This window comes from Scardinius erythrophthalmus (assembly GCF_964197995.2).
Source record: "Scardinius erythrophthalmus genome assembly, chromosome: 4".
Classification (NCBI taxonomy): domain Eukaryota; kingdom Metazoa; phylum Chordata; class Actinopteri; order Cypriniformes; family Leuciscidae; genus Scardinius; species Scardinius erythrophthalmus.
The window spans coordinates 50,348,209-50,362,873 of NC_138224.1; positions in this window are offsets into that span (position 1 = coordinate 50,348,209).

Sequence of the window (14,665 nt, forward strand, 5' to 3'; positions counted from 1 at the left end):
AAAATGACGTGGTTGCGGTGTGGGCGGTCGTGCGCGTTGGGTTCGCAAGACCCAATTTCGCCTGGCGGTGTGCGCGACATTTTTTGTAACAACGCGCGCGGCGCCGCATCCGAAGATGAACGACTTCGAGCCGAATCTGGCCGAGCTCGAACTTCTCACCACACCGGCACCCAGTTTGCACGTATAAATTAGTTGCTTACATTTAAAAAAATGAGCATACAATAGCGTAAAAAGTATTTTTATGAACAAAGGTCCATGTTTAATAAAAATGTTCACTAAACTTAATGAAATGTTTAGTGAAATAGGCCTATTAGAAAATATGTAAGAGATTGTTAATTTAGTTATATTGTATACACATTCTCATATCCATATATTTTGTTTTATTGTCACTAGTAATAATTTCAGGATTTACTGGGTTTTACACGATTCTTTTTGTAGTGTGGTATTGGTGGTGGTGTACTAAAATAAACATTGGCTGCGTTCCAAACCGCATACTTCCCTACTATTTAGTATGGGAAAAAGAGTAGGCGAGCGAAAAAGTATGTACGAATCTAAAAGAGTAGGCGAGAATTACCTGGGTGACGTACTAATTATCGCGAGATTCGGACTTAAGTGCGTTCGAATATGCCTACTTTCCTACTATATAGTAGGCGAAAACAGTACGTGAAGGAAGCAGTACGTTCCAAACGTCAGTATTCATAAAAGAGTAGGCGAGAAGTTCCCGGATGGCTTACTGCTTTCGGACAGATTTTCGAGTGCTCGACCGATGGATACTCTTCTATCCCAGGAGGCCACGCGAGAGGATACGTCATTATCAAACATCGCAGAGATCAGCGACGCGGGTGCTTTCAAATGTGAGTAAACACGGTTCCTTGTGTTAAAATTGCATGTGTTGAACTACTGTAGAGTAAACTGTTGAATTGTTGAAGGTGTAAAGACGTTACACAGTGTAGTATAGTTGTGATTTTACTGTAAAAACACGTTTTATTATGTATAACGTTAGCTAACAGGGGAGCTCCAGTAAGGACACGTAAGTTACGTCTCTAAAGTGGATTTACATAAACCATAGACATTTAAAATAAGCATCTTTAAGATGTATATTTACATCTGACAGGAAAATCTTGAAATATCACAACATGAAACAGACATCTGAGTGATGAATGTGTGCTATTATGTAGAACAAATCTATAAAGTAACTAACGTTAAACATAAGTTATTATTTTATTTGTCCATTAGTAGTTGATAAATTGAGGAACATTTATGTTGGATAAAAAGTTAAAACAACCTCAACATGTAAATGTAGTGTTGAGTTCATAAATCACAGAGGTAGGCTAATGTGAATCTTGTCTGGATGTTACAGATGAACAGATGTGTGTTTATCTGGTGGAGAGTGGCTCATGAAGGCTTTGAGTGAGTATACTACAGAAATGAATAACAACTATTTAAATCTTAAGTTGTAGTTTATTTTAATTATTGTAATTTCAAACAGAGCTATTACAGCACCTTTCTGATTCTTGATTTCTGTGCATTTGCTACACAGCTTTTGTGGTGGAGCAGGACCTGCAAGGGAAGATGATGGCGGCATTTGTGGAAAAAAAAGTGTTTTGTCCTCTAAATAATACTGAAATCAGATGACATTGTGCAGTTAAAATGACTGCTTTTGTGTTATGTTTGTGCATTTTGTAGGATCTGAAATGTCAGCAGGCTGGTGTGAGGCGCTGAGGATGAGGAGACCAGAGCTGAATCCTGGAGATGGTGCCATAGATGAGACCCTCCATCACTCCACCAGCCCTTACGAGACCCTCCATCACTCCACCTGCCCTTCACTCCACCTGCCCTTATGAGTCCCTCCATCACTCCACCTGCCCTTCACTCCACCTGCCCTTATGAGACCCTCCATCACTTCACCTGCCCTTATGAGACCCTCCATCACTCCACCTGCCCTTATGAGTCCCTCCATCACTCCACCTGCCCTTCACTCCACCTGCCCTTATGAGACCCTCCATCACTCCACCTGCCCTTATGAGACCCTCCATCACTCCACCTGCCCTTATGAGACCCTCCATCACTCCACCTGCCCTTATGAGACCCTCCATCACTCCACCTGCCCTTATGAGTCCCTCCATCACTCCACCTGCTCTTATTGCCTCAGATTGTGAAGCACAACACATCACGCAACAACCTCCGGCAGGAAGGAACGGCTCACCTCGGGCGGTCAGCTGATTCATCAGAATAAAGCCGCAGAATGGGAACCGCTGTGTTGAGATGGCAGAAGGATGTGGGGTTCAGCGCCTGTAGCCTACATACATGATTGTAGTTTGAATAAAGCTTTGTTTCATGTGTTGACTTATGCATTTGTTTATTGTGTGATGGTGACTTTCATTCATTCTTTTACTAATTTATTAATATTTCTCATTGTTGTCAGTAAATAAAATATAATTATTTAATTAATGTTTTATTTAATTGTTTGAATGAAAATGTAGATATGTTCATTATATACACATCTATAGTGTATTCAATCCTGCATAGCTATGTCATATGACATACATTACATTTTGTTTGTTTTATTGAATTATATCATTTTCAGTAAAAAGTAATATAATTAAGTATTGGTCAGCATTTATCGTTGTTGTTATTGCATGTTTTGGGGTGGGATAGCAATGCAATTCATTCTGAGGTAATATTAATTTTTAATATTAATGATATTTAAATTTTTCAAGTATAAAATCAACAGTTTTCCTCCAAAGGCGAATCTTCAAAAAGCTGCCCTTTGTGCAGACATTACAAACGCTGAGGAAATCCGTTCTAGGTAGGGCTGTCGAGTTACTGATGTTATGAGATCTGTAAAAAATCTCATTATGTATGCAAACACATTATATATATATATATTATGGGTTTGCATACATAATATGAGATTTTTTACACGGGAAAATTTTTTTTTTTTTATAATAAGATATATCTTAATATATATTTTCTTAAATAATTCATTATAATACATTTAAAAAAAATCTTTTTTTTGTTATTTATAGGCCTAGGGATGAAACGACAGTTAAATTCATCAAGAAAAAGAGGAAAAAATAAAGCAGTTAGCCACTTTTGCTTGTGGATGAAAACGTTTGGATAAAAAATTAACAACATATTCAAGAGATGACAATTTTGGGATTTCGTAATAAAAATAAATAATATCGTTAAGGATAAAACGGTGGGTCACATTAGTAGGGTTAAATATAAGAACTTAAATCAACCCTAAATGTATTCACAAAATAATTGGGCAGCAGTTTCTTCAAAAAGACCACAAAATGAGCAAGTTTAATCAATATCAAGATATTTACAAATAGATGAATTAAACGTGTCGTTCAAATCTTTTAAGTTGTTGCGCGTGTGATAACGCGTCGTAGGTCACATGATAACGTCAACATGGCAGATGTCCGGTTCGCATTCATACTCAACGAGATCTGGCTATAAAGTACCTACTCTTTTAGCGCTCGTTAAGTAAGTACTCATTGAAATTAAGTACCTACTCATTGAGTATGTGGTTTGGAACGCAGCCACTGTCACGTGTGTAGCTTTCTTCTTCCCACTGCTGATTCCTGATTGTTTAGAGGACAATTACTCGAGTCGCCCCCTGTCGTTTCAAAGAATAGTACAACGGCGAGCGCGTCAAGTATAAACGCCTCGTCCGTTTGGGGAGGTGCGCGCGCAGTCTGCGGAGACTCGCGCTGCGGAGCCAGGCGAAAGTATAAACAAGGCTTATGCGTGAAACGTGTTAACGTTGGCCGGCAGAAGTGCGATCATGGTTTTCCTGGTGTTAAATCCAGCCTTGGAGAATATCCTTTCTGATGGTGTACATCCACACTTTAGATTTTTCTTATCCCAGACATTGTTAAAGATTTAAATCCTTGCCGCGAAGACGCTCCTCTGTCGGTCACGGATTGAAAGTGAAACTTAAAGGAGAAGTTCACTTTTAAAATGAAAATTCTGTCATCATATACTCACCCTCATGTTGTTTCAAAGCTGTATGAATTTCTTTCTTCTGCTGAACAGAGAAGAATGTCAATAACCAGACAGTTTTTGGGTCCCATTGACTTCCATAGTAGGAAAAAAATATACTATGGAAGTCAATGGGACCCAAAAACTGTCTGGTTACTGATATTCTTCTAAATATCTTCCTTTCTGTTTAGCAGAAGAAAGAAATTCATACAGCTTTGAAACAACATGAGGGTGAGTATATGATGACAGAATTTTCATTTTAAAAGTGAACTTCTCCTTTAAATCTGTCACGGGTGTTTGGATTTATTCACGCACGTTAAAAAATATTTATTAAAAGCTTCTTTCTTTGCACATTTTTATGTACAGCATTATCATAATAGGCTGAATATTAACTTATTGACATAAAAGCTAGTTCTATGTGAAATCAGACATTGAGCGCCCTCATATAGCCAAAGTGGCATGATCCTCGTTTCATAACACCTCTGCGAAGATTCGACCGTGAGATTGGTAGTCGAATCAGGCTCCTCCTATCGAATCTTCGACTATCTGGGGTCACCCCTAATATATATATATATATATATATATAAACTGATTTACTGTCCTATTTTATATACAAGACTAAAATAAGTCTTAACGGAAAGCAACTTGCACTGACATATTTTAAGATATGTCAGTGCAATTGTTTTGTCTCAAGATACACACCAGTAATGGTGTTTTCTAAGCATGTTTATCAAATATTCTTAAATGTCCTAGTATTAATTTTAAGCCATATCTGTGAAACCAGGACTCCATTTATTGTTTTAATGGGTTACTTTATTAGTGATGTAATGTCATAATTACTTACATCTACTAAAATGAAGAGAGAGTTTTCTTTTTCTTTGAAGTATTTCATTGTCAGTAGGATGGCTGATATGGCAGTCTTGTTATTAGTTGCTGGTGTGGCTTCAATTTCTTTTAGGAGAGCCTGGACCTCTGCATTCCATTTTAATGTCTGTTTTTGAAAGTAGCTGACAATCCTATTGCTTTTGCCAATCAGGCATTCACTGAGGCGACTGCTTATGTCAATCCCTGTTAGAGTTTTAGTGAATAAATATGCCCACTCAACTTCTATGTCACTAATGGCTGGAGGGGGGCATGCATTAATCATTTGTCACTGATAAATGTAAGTCTCTTGCATTAGGTTGTCCACATCAGACAATTCAGTAGAATGTGGGCCTCCATACTGAAACTTTTCTAATAGAACATTTCTCTTCATTTCAAGAGATTCTATGGTCTCTCCATCAGGCATGGAGGTAGGTTGCCAATTAATGCATCCATAACTATCAACTTTACATCTAACTTTTTTGACTGTGCAGCTGTTCAGTTCTTGTTCTGCTGTGGTTTTTTTGGGTTGACGTATTCTGTGTGCTACATTATCTCTATTAACATGTTCTACTCTGTTTTTCAGCTGTCTTTGTATTTTTGTATTATATAACTGGGCATTGTGTACATGTGTTTCACTGACAGATTGAATTTTAGGAGGAAATAACTGGCCACAAGCTAGATAGGACTGCAGCATCTGGTGCCTTTCTGCCAAGGTTTTACAAAGATGCAAAAAATTGTGCAGTTTTCTTGCACAGTTCTTAAAATATGAATGTTTACTTTCAAACCTGAGGGTCCACAGGCGAATCATTAGTCCAAAATGTAGAATAAGGTCTGCATAGTGCAACAAGTAATGCTGCTTTGCTTTCAGACTCTTGTAAGGAAACAAGGAGCTTCTTGCAGAGACATATTCTTGTGTTAAAAACTTGAGGTAGCCAATCTCATTATGACAAATTTTTGGAGCACAAATCAGCTCAACCATTTCTTTCAGTTTAAGGCACAATTGCCAAACATTACTATCGATTGGGTTTTCAATTTTACTTCCTACATAAATTGGTAAGAGCCTCAAGAGACACCAATTCTGTGTAGCAGAATCACCAAGTCGTCGTCCATCTGCTTTAAAAGCTCATGGTGCATTGTGAGAGTCACTTCCTAAATGCCTGAACTGTGCAATGACTCTATTCAGCTCATTGTAGGTGAAGTGCTTTTCTACAGTGACCAAATGTTTTATGTAAACTGCCAAGTCATTAGCCACAATACCTTCAAATAAATCATGTCCTAAGCATGGAGGTAGTCCACCACACACATGAAAAGAATTAAGGGAATTGAAAACTGAATTGAATTTGATGCCATCTGCCATACATTGATCAGTAGTTGTGAGCTGATCAACACTATGCGCATAATTTCTGTTTGTTCTTTTTAGGCCAAGATTTAAAGGTTGTTGGCGAAAAGTGTCTCTGTCAATTAGACAGTACCGACAGAAATACTTGTTGGTACTGAAATTTTCAGAAAAGCCACCTATACAATGAGACCCAAGATTATCCCCACAAATGACAATTAGCCCTGCTTTAGGAATAGTGCCATCTACAAACTGAAATCCAGAATCCTCTAAATATTTTAGATCAGCAACAAGGCTGGAAAAGACCTTCTGCTGACCAAACTGTTTAAAGTCCTCATCTCTACACAGTAAAACAAGCTGCATTGGGTCAACTAATGAACGGTACTGTGGCAGAATCTTTCAAGATTTCTTTTAGTCTAACAAGCATGGCCTGCATTCCATCAACATGAACTGCTTGAAATTCCTCGACAATTGATTGAATTGTACTGGCAGGTAACAACATTTTGCCTTGCATCTTTAGGTAAAACAGAGCCAAGTTATGTAAAAAAGGCTCTTCATCAGTATTTATGACTTTGAAAAGATGATGTAGACGGCACCTCACACAGACCTATAGGAGGTAGTTGACCATCAAGAGACAGATCTGTTGGTGTTGCTGTCTCACCCAGTTTGTGGAGACAAGACTGCTGCACTGGACCTGGCTGCTTATGCTTCCGCGATATATGAGTGGTGAATGATGTTCTCACTCTAAAGTTTTTCCAACAGCCCTCAACTGGAAAGCAAACTTTTCTACCATCTCTAATATGAATTCGCAAGTGGAAGCACAGCTCTGAAAAATTACTAGCCACAAATTCACACCCTAGGACCTGACAGTGGAGGTTCGCCTGTGGATGCCTATGTGTAACGTTATCTTGTTTTTGTGACTGCCTGTGATTTCTGTGCATATGAGACCTAAACGAGGAGAATTTCTTAAATGTACAAGGGCACTTCTGCATTCCACAGGCATATTGAAAATTTGCTCTATGTTGGTGTCTTTTTATATGTGCATAAAAAACGCTTAGTTGGTGGAAAGGCACATTGCAGAGTTTGCATCTGTACATTGTGGCAAATGTTGACTAACCCATTAAATGAATAAATAAAACATTACTAAATAAATAAACAAGTTGAGTTGGTCAATTATTCATCAATTAAATATTGTGCAACACCAAGGGATGTAACTGAAAGTTGTGAGGGGAGGCTAAAAAGTCAGTTAACAGCTTTCTGGAACCAAGGGAGTCCAAGAACAAATAATAACGATTTAACTTCACATAAAGTATTCTAGAAACCTCACTTATATTTGAACAGTTTAACGTTACTTACTCGTTGTGGAAGGTTCCATTTTAGGGCTTAAAACTTGAGAACGTAGCAACTGAAATGATTAACGATGCACGCTGAAAGGTAAACAACTTGACCGCCAGGCTGCCTTAAAGGGGCAACACCTTCGCGTTTAGGATAAGGCAGTCAGTTCGTGCGTGTGTGTGTTAATGCATAAATCCTTGGTTTCTGCCTGAATCTGTGTACACTTCACGATATAATGTGACGTAATGCACTTGAGTAGTTTCGGAGGACAGTAATTTACTGACTAATGTTACAGTTGGTACCTGTAATGGGTACATAGGGTTATTTACTGTAATTTATTATTTGAGCTGCATAAATTCTTAAAGATGCACCTCATATTACAGTAAAATACTGTTCCCAGATGATACAGCAAAAAACTGGCTATTTTACAGTTATTTACCCTAGAAAATACAGCAGGGGCTAACAGTGCAGACATATATGTTGAGCGTGTCAAAGCAATGGCCAATCAGAGACATGTATGTTGAGCACATGAACACAATGGCCAATCAGAGACATGTTGAGCCACACAGCAGTCAGATTTCTCATTTAATGGTACAATTACATGAGTATCTACTGTTTCGTCTTAAATAAAGACTTGTTTACAAATAAAAAAACAGCAGTGTCATAATATTATATTATTTTGTTCTATATTTTGTAAAATAGCCCAAATCCAGACAATACAACTCAACTTAGCCTATATAGGTCAATCAATAGTCTGGCTCTGAACGCTGCTTCAATAGATCTCAACAAAACGAACAGCTTTCTTCTTGGTATTTTGTTTGCTGATGCCTCATGGGAATTAAACAGCACGTTTGTAGTTCCATGGCTTTCCTACCCGTTCTTTCTACTCAAGAAGACCAACGTATCTTTTTGTCCCTTGTTTCCCTGACCCGACTCTATGTTCTGATTTCTATATGTACCTCTTTCTATGATGTTACCCTTCTCAGTTTATTTGTATCATTTTCTATGTCATGTTTTTTTGTACTTCATTGTAAAGTGACCTTGAGTTTTCTGAAAGGCACTATATGTCACAGTGTCTGGTTGTGTTTCCCCGGGTACCCACTAGATGTCCTCCTTACCCTCACGGTGTCATGCACATGAACTTCATCTCCCACAATTCCTGTCTGTGTATTACACTCAGGTGTTAGTAATTGTAATCACCAGCTGTCTCTCGTTTTCCCCTCGTCATGCATGTATTTAATGCCCTGTTTGTCTTGTGTTCCTTGTGACCAATTTAGATAAGGCTGAACTTTTGGTAGAAACATTTAAGAAAATTCATAGTTCAGATAATCTTTCAAAAGAAGCAAAGCAGTGTAGGAGTAGCACATTAAAGAATTATCTTAATTTGGTGAAGGAAGATGAGATGTCAGATAGTTTATTAGACTTACCTATAAACATGTTTGAGTTAAAAAGAGCAATCAAAACTGCTCGGCAGACTACTCCAGGAAGAGACGGAGTGTGTTACAAAATGCTGGCTAACATGACAGATAATACGCTGGAAAAAGTATTAAAATTATTTAACCTAGTATGGGAAACTGGTCAACTCCCTTCAATATGGAAACAAGCAATAATAGTACCTATTCTTAAACCTGGGAAAAACCCATCAGATCCTTCTAGTTATAGGCCTATTGCACTAACTTCTCAATTATGTAAAACAATGGAAAGAATAATCACAGAAAGAATAACGTATTTTTTAGAGAGTAAAAATCTGCTGTCCCCTTATCAGAGTGGATTCCGTAAGGGACGGAATACAATGGATTCTATATTATGTCTAGAATCAGACATTAGAAAAGCACAGACAAACAAAGAAGTAGTGGTAGCTATCTTCTTTGATGTGGAAAAGGCATATGATATGCTCTGGAAAGAAGGATTATTAATTAAGTTAAAGTCTTTAGGAATTGGTGGTAGAGCATATAACTGGGTTCAGAACTTTTTATTTGACCGAAAAATACAAGTTAAAGTAGGTGAAGATTATTCTAGAATGTATACAGTAGAGAATGGAACACCACAAGGTAGTGTATGCAGTCCGTTATTATTCAACATAATGATTAATGGCATCTTTTCACAAGTTGAACATAACATTGGAAAATCTTTATATGCAGATGATGGGGCTTTGTGGATTAGAGGTCGCAATATAACATATGTTCATAAAAAAATGCAAAATGCGATAGAGGAAGTTGAAAAGTGGGCTAATAAATGGGGGTTTAAATTATCTGTATCAAAAACGCAGGTCATTTGTTTTTCAAGGCGGCTCAGAAACATACCCCTCTCTTTGAAATTATATGGGAATCCTCTGGAGCAAGTAAAATTTATAAGGTTTCTTGGAGTTTGGTTCGATGAAAAACTTACATGGAAAATTCATCTGGATAAAATTAAGAATAAGTGCAAAAATATTATTAATATTCTTCGGTGTTTATCAGGACGGGAGTGGGGAGCTAGTAGGGCATCCCTACAAAGTATATACTGGGCACTCATGAGATCTGTGTTTGATTATGGATGCATTGCCTATATGTCAGCAGCAGAAACAAACCTCAAACAATTAGATGTATTGCAAGCACAAGCCCTAAGAATCTGCAGTGGATCATTTAAATCATCGCCGGTATCAGCTATGCAGGTGGAGATGGGAGAAATACCATTAGGTATAAGACGAATGAAGTTAATGTTGGCATATTGGGTCAATATCCAGGGACAAAGTGTTTCACATCCTGTAAAAAGTGTACTGACAGATTGTTGGGAACATAATGAAACCAATTTTATGAGTTTTGGGTGGATAGGTGATGCAAAGGCGAGGAATATAGGATTAAATCAATTACAGTATAGCAACACAGTCTCAATATCCTCCATCCCTCCTTGATTATTCCCCTTACCAACTGTTGACCTCAGTATACAACAGGAAATAAAGGATCAATCCAAACAACTTCCAGTGTGGTATATAGTGCGGAATTATTTTGAGAGGCATTTCCAAAATTCAGTGTTTTTGTTTACGGATGGATCAAAAGACCCGAAGACAGGATATGCAGGTGCAGCTGTGTATATCCCAATGAATGATTCTCACATTAAGAAAAGAGTTTCTGACCATTTATCGGTTTATGCTACAGAACTATTGACAATTGTAATGGCCCTGCAGTGGACAGAAGAAAAGCGAATGAATAATATAGTTATTGCATCTGATAGCTACTCGGCACTGGAAAGCATAAAATCTGGCAGATCATCTTTTAGGATGGATATAATTAATGAAATATTCCATAAATTGTATAACATAAAGCTTATGGGTATATCAATTCAATTTATTTGGGTTCCTGCTCATGTTGGTGTAGTGGGTAATGAGAAGGTAGATATTTTGGCTAAACAATCTTTAAAGTTAAAGCAGATAGATTTACAAGTTCCATTAAGTAAAGCAGAAGCTAAAGTGTTCATTAGGAAATATGTACAATCAATATGGCAGGTACACTGGGATGGTATTGAAACAGGAAGACACTTATATAATATTCAACAACAAGTTTGTGCTGGGAGGAGAGAGAGCAGGAACAGAAGTGAAGAGAATATTATTACCCGTCTGAGAATAGGTCACACAGGATTGAATAGTACATTGTTTAAAATTGGCAAGCACCCAACAGGGGAATGTAATCACTGTAGTCAGCAAGAGACAGTTGAACATGTAATACTTTACTGCAGGAAATACAATAATGAAAGACGTAATTTCATTCAGTCACTAATTAAAGCTGAGCATAAAGATTTTTCTATAATAGGTATACTAAAGGAAAAAGCTATATATGATAGTATTATTAAGTTTATTAAAGAAACGAAATTAAGTAAAAGAATTTAGGCGTTTTTTTTTTTTTTTTTTTTTTTTTTGTTTGTTGTTTCCTCATGAATTTCCATTCATATGTCGCATTATGTCAATCCTATAAGCATGTATCCTGTCCACACTCCAGTCCAGTCGGTGGCGGTAATGCACCTACCAGTTGGTTTGCCAACCGCCAATAAACACCAAAGAAGAAGAAGAAGAAGAAGTGTTCCTTGTGGATCAATGTTGTATGTCACGCCACTCCAGTTCTCGTGTTTTCCTTGCCTGTTTGTTGTTTTGATATTGCCTGTCTGGATTTTCGACCCCTGCCTGTGTTTGGATCTTGATTTTTGGATTACCCTTAAAATAAAGCCTCACCACACTGCAATTGGATCCTGTGCTCTTTTCTCTCTGTGCGGTCGTGACAGATTGATCCACCCAAAATGAAGGGATCCAGCAGTTCGGTGGTTGAGGCTCCTTCCACCATCACTCAGAAGGAGAGGAGGAGAAGGTTTCTGGAATTGATGGGCTTACGCCAACGGGGTCAAGCTGTAAGTGAATTTTCTAAAACCTTCTTCAGAATGGCACAAGACCTAGGCCACAATGACGCCTCCCTGAAGGATATCCTTAATGGTTGTTTGGACGATCCATTGCCCCAATGGGAAATGAAGGGGCTGGAAATTTTGGATTTTGTGAGGTTCACGATGTATCTCCACCATCGAAGCCAGCGGGATACAACCGCCTCCCCTGCTTCATCGCTGCTCAGTTCAAAGAAAGCTGCATCGCCGCTGCCCAGCCCGGAGAGTGCATCGCCGCTGCCCAGCCTGGAGAGTGCATCGCCGCTGCCCAGCCCGGAGAGTGCATCGCCGCTGCCCAGCCCGGAGAGTGCATCCCCGGCCGGTGGTGTCTGTTCCTGGGCCGGTGGTGTCTGTTCCCGAACCGGTGGTGCCAGTTCCAGTGCCTGAGCCGGTGGTGCCAGTTCCAGTGCCTGAGCCGGTGGTGCCAGTTCCAGTGCCTGAGCCGGTGGTGGAGTCTGTTCCAGTGCCTGAGCCGGTGGAGTCTGTTCCAGTGCCTGAGCCGGTGGAGTCTGTTCCAGTTCCTGAGCCGGTGGAGTCTGTGTTCCAGTTCCTGAGCCGGTGGAGTCTGTGTTCCAGTTCCTGAGCCGGTGGAGTCTGTGTTCCAGTTCCTGAGCCGGTGGAGTCTGTTCCAGTTCCTGAGCCGGTGGAGTCTGTTCCAGTTCCTGAGCCGGTGGAGTCTGTTCCAGTTCCTGAGCCGGTGGAGTCTGTTCCAGTTCCTGAGCCGGTGGAGTCTGTTCCAGTTCCTGAGCCGGTGGAGTCTGTTCCAGTTCCTGAGCCGGTGGAGTCTCCTCCCTGGCCGCCCGAGGGGTCGTCTCCTCCCTGGCCGCCCGATGGACAATCTGCTCTACCCTGGCCGCCTGATGGACGGTCTGTCCCTCCCGTCCCTCCTGTCCCGCCCTGGTCTGTCCCTCCTGTCCCGCCCTGGTCTGTCCCTCCTGTCCTAGTGGAGCGTCTGGTAGCCGCTCCTTAAGGAGGGGGTTATGTCACAGTGTCTGGTTGTGTTTCCCCGGGTACCCACTAGATGTCCTCCTTACCCTCACGGTGTCATGCACATGAACTTCATCTCCCACAATTCCTGTCTGTGTATTACACTCAGGTGTTAGTAATTGTAATCACCAGCTGTCTCTCGTTTTCCCCTCGTCATGCATGTATTTAATGCCCTGTTTGTCTTGTGTTCCATGTGGATCAATGTTGTATGTCACGCCACTCCAGTTCTCGTGTTTTCCTTGCCTGTTTGTTGTTTTGATATTGCCTGTCTGGATTTTCGACCCCTGCCTGTGTTTGGATCTTGATTTTTGGATTGCCCTGAAAATAAAGCCTCACCACACTGCAATTGGATCCTGTGCTCTTTTCTCTCTGTGCGGTCGTGACACTATATAAAATAAACAATATAACTTAACTAAAGGTATACAATTTCTAGGCGTGTTCCCTGAACTATACCTTAGGAAGCTGCTTAAGAAATGCCTTCTTACGTGCGACGGTGCTGTCCGTGGCGATGGTGCTGAATTGGTTGATATCGACGGCTCGAGAATCAATTATTCTCTCGTGCAGGGGCTGTTTATGTGAGAAAGCGGTGTTCTTTATAAAAGAAGCACTTCAGAAATAGTTGAAAGTGCATTTATTAGGACTCATGGGATATTATAAAAAATAATCCATATAATAGCCTATAACTATATAGTAACTATACTATAATAGCCTATAATAGCCTAGCCTACGTATAGCCTAGCCTAATTGTATCATATATTGCTGCCATAATAACCATTTCAAATTTTTACATGCTTTCTTCTCTTTCCCATTTTTGTTCGCTGAGGTGGAGCTCCGATGAAATATTGTTCTTGTAAATACTTTCCAGCATGTCAGTAATAAAAGTGTACATCTTACGTACGGTGCTCGGTAGTGATCAAAAAGGGTTTAAACAGTGGATATTGAATCTCTTCTTGTAAACTCAGAGATGTGGATTCAATCAATCAATCAATCAATTTTTATTTATATAGCGCCTTTACAACAACCAGAAAGGTGCACAAAGCGCTTTCCATAAAACACATAAAAAAAGCAGCAGGATATAAAAATAGCAAATTAAAGCTAATTTAAACAGTTAAAACAAAGTAACTAACACAAAGACTAAAAACACAAAACAAGTGGTTACATGTTGAAAGCCTTCCTGAAAAGAAACGTTTTTAACTGCGATTTAAAAACACTAAACACAGTTACGTTACGAATGGGAGTAGGTAAGGCATTCCACAAAGTAGGTCCCTGGATGGCAAAAGAGCGGCCTCCAAACTTTTTACATCTAAACTTAGGGGTAATCAAAGAGGTGTTCTGAGAGGAGCGTAGGGTTCTGGCAGGTTGGTATACAGTGACCAGCTCGGAAAGGTATGCCCGGGGCCAGAACATTGATGGCATTAAAAACAAACATCAGAACCTTATACTCCACCCTAAACCGTACCGGGAGCCAGTGAAGTGAGCAGAGGACGGGGGTGATGTGTGAATGTTTATGGGTATTGGTAAGGAGACGAGCTGCTGCGTTTTGAACCATCTGAAGAAGGTTGAGAAGTGATTGGTTAAGCCCAATGTAGAGGGCATTACAGTAATCTAGCCTTGAGCTGATAAAGGCATGAATGGCTTTTTCTAGATCAGCACGGGACAGGAATGATTTCACCTTACTAATGAGCCTTAGCTGGAAAAATCCAATCTTAACGACTGCACCAATTTGTTTATCAAAATGCAATCTATTGT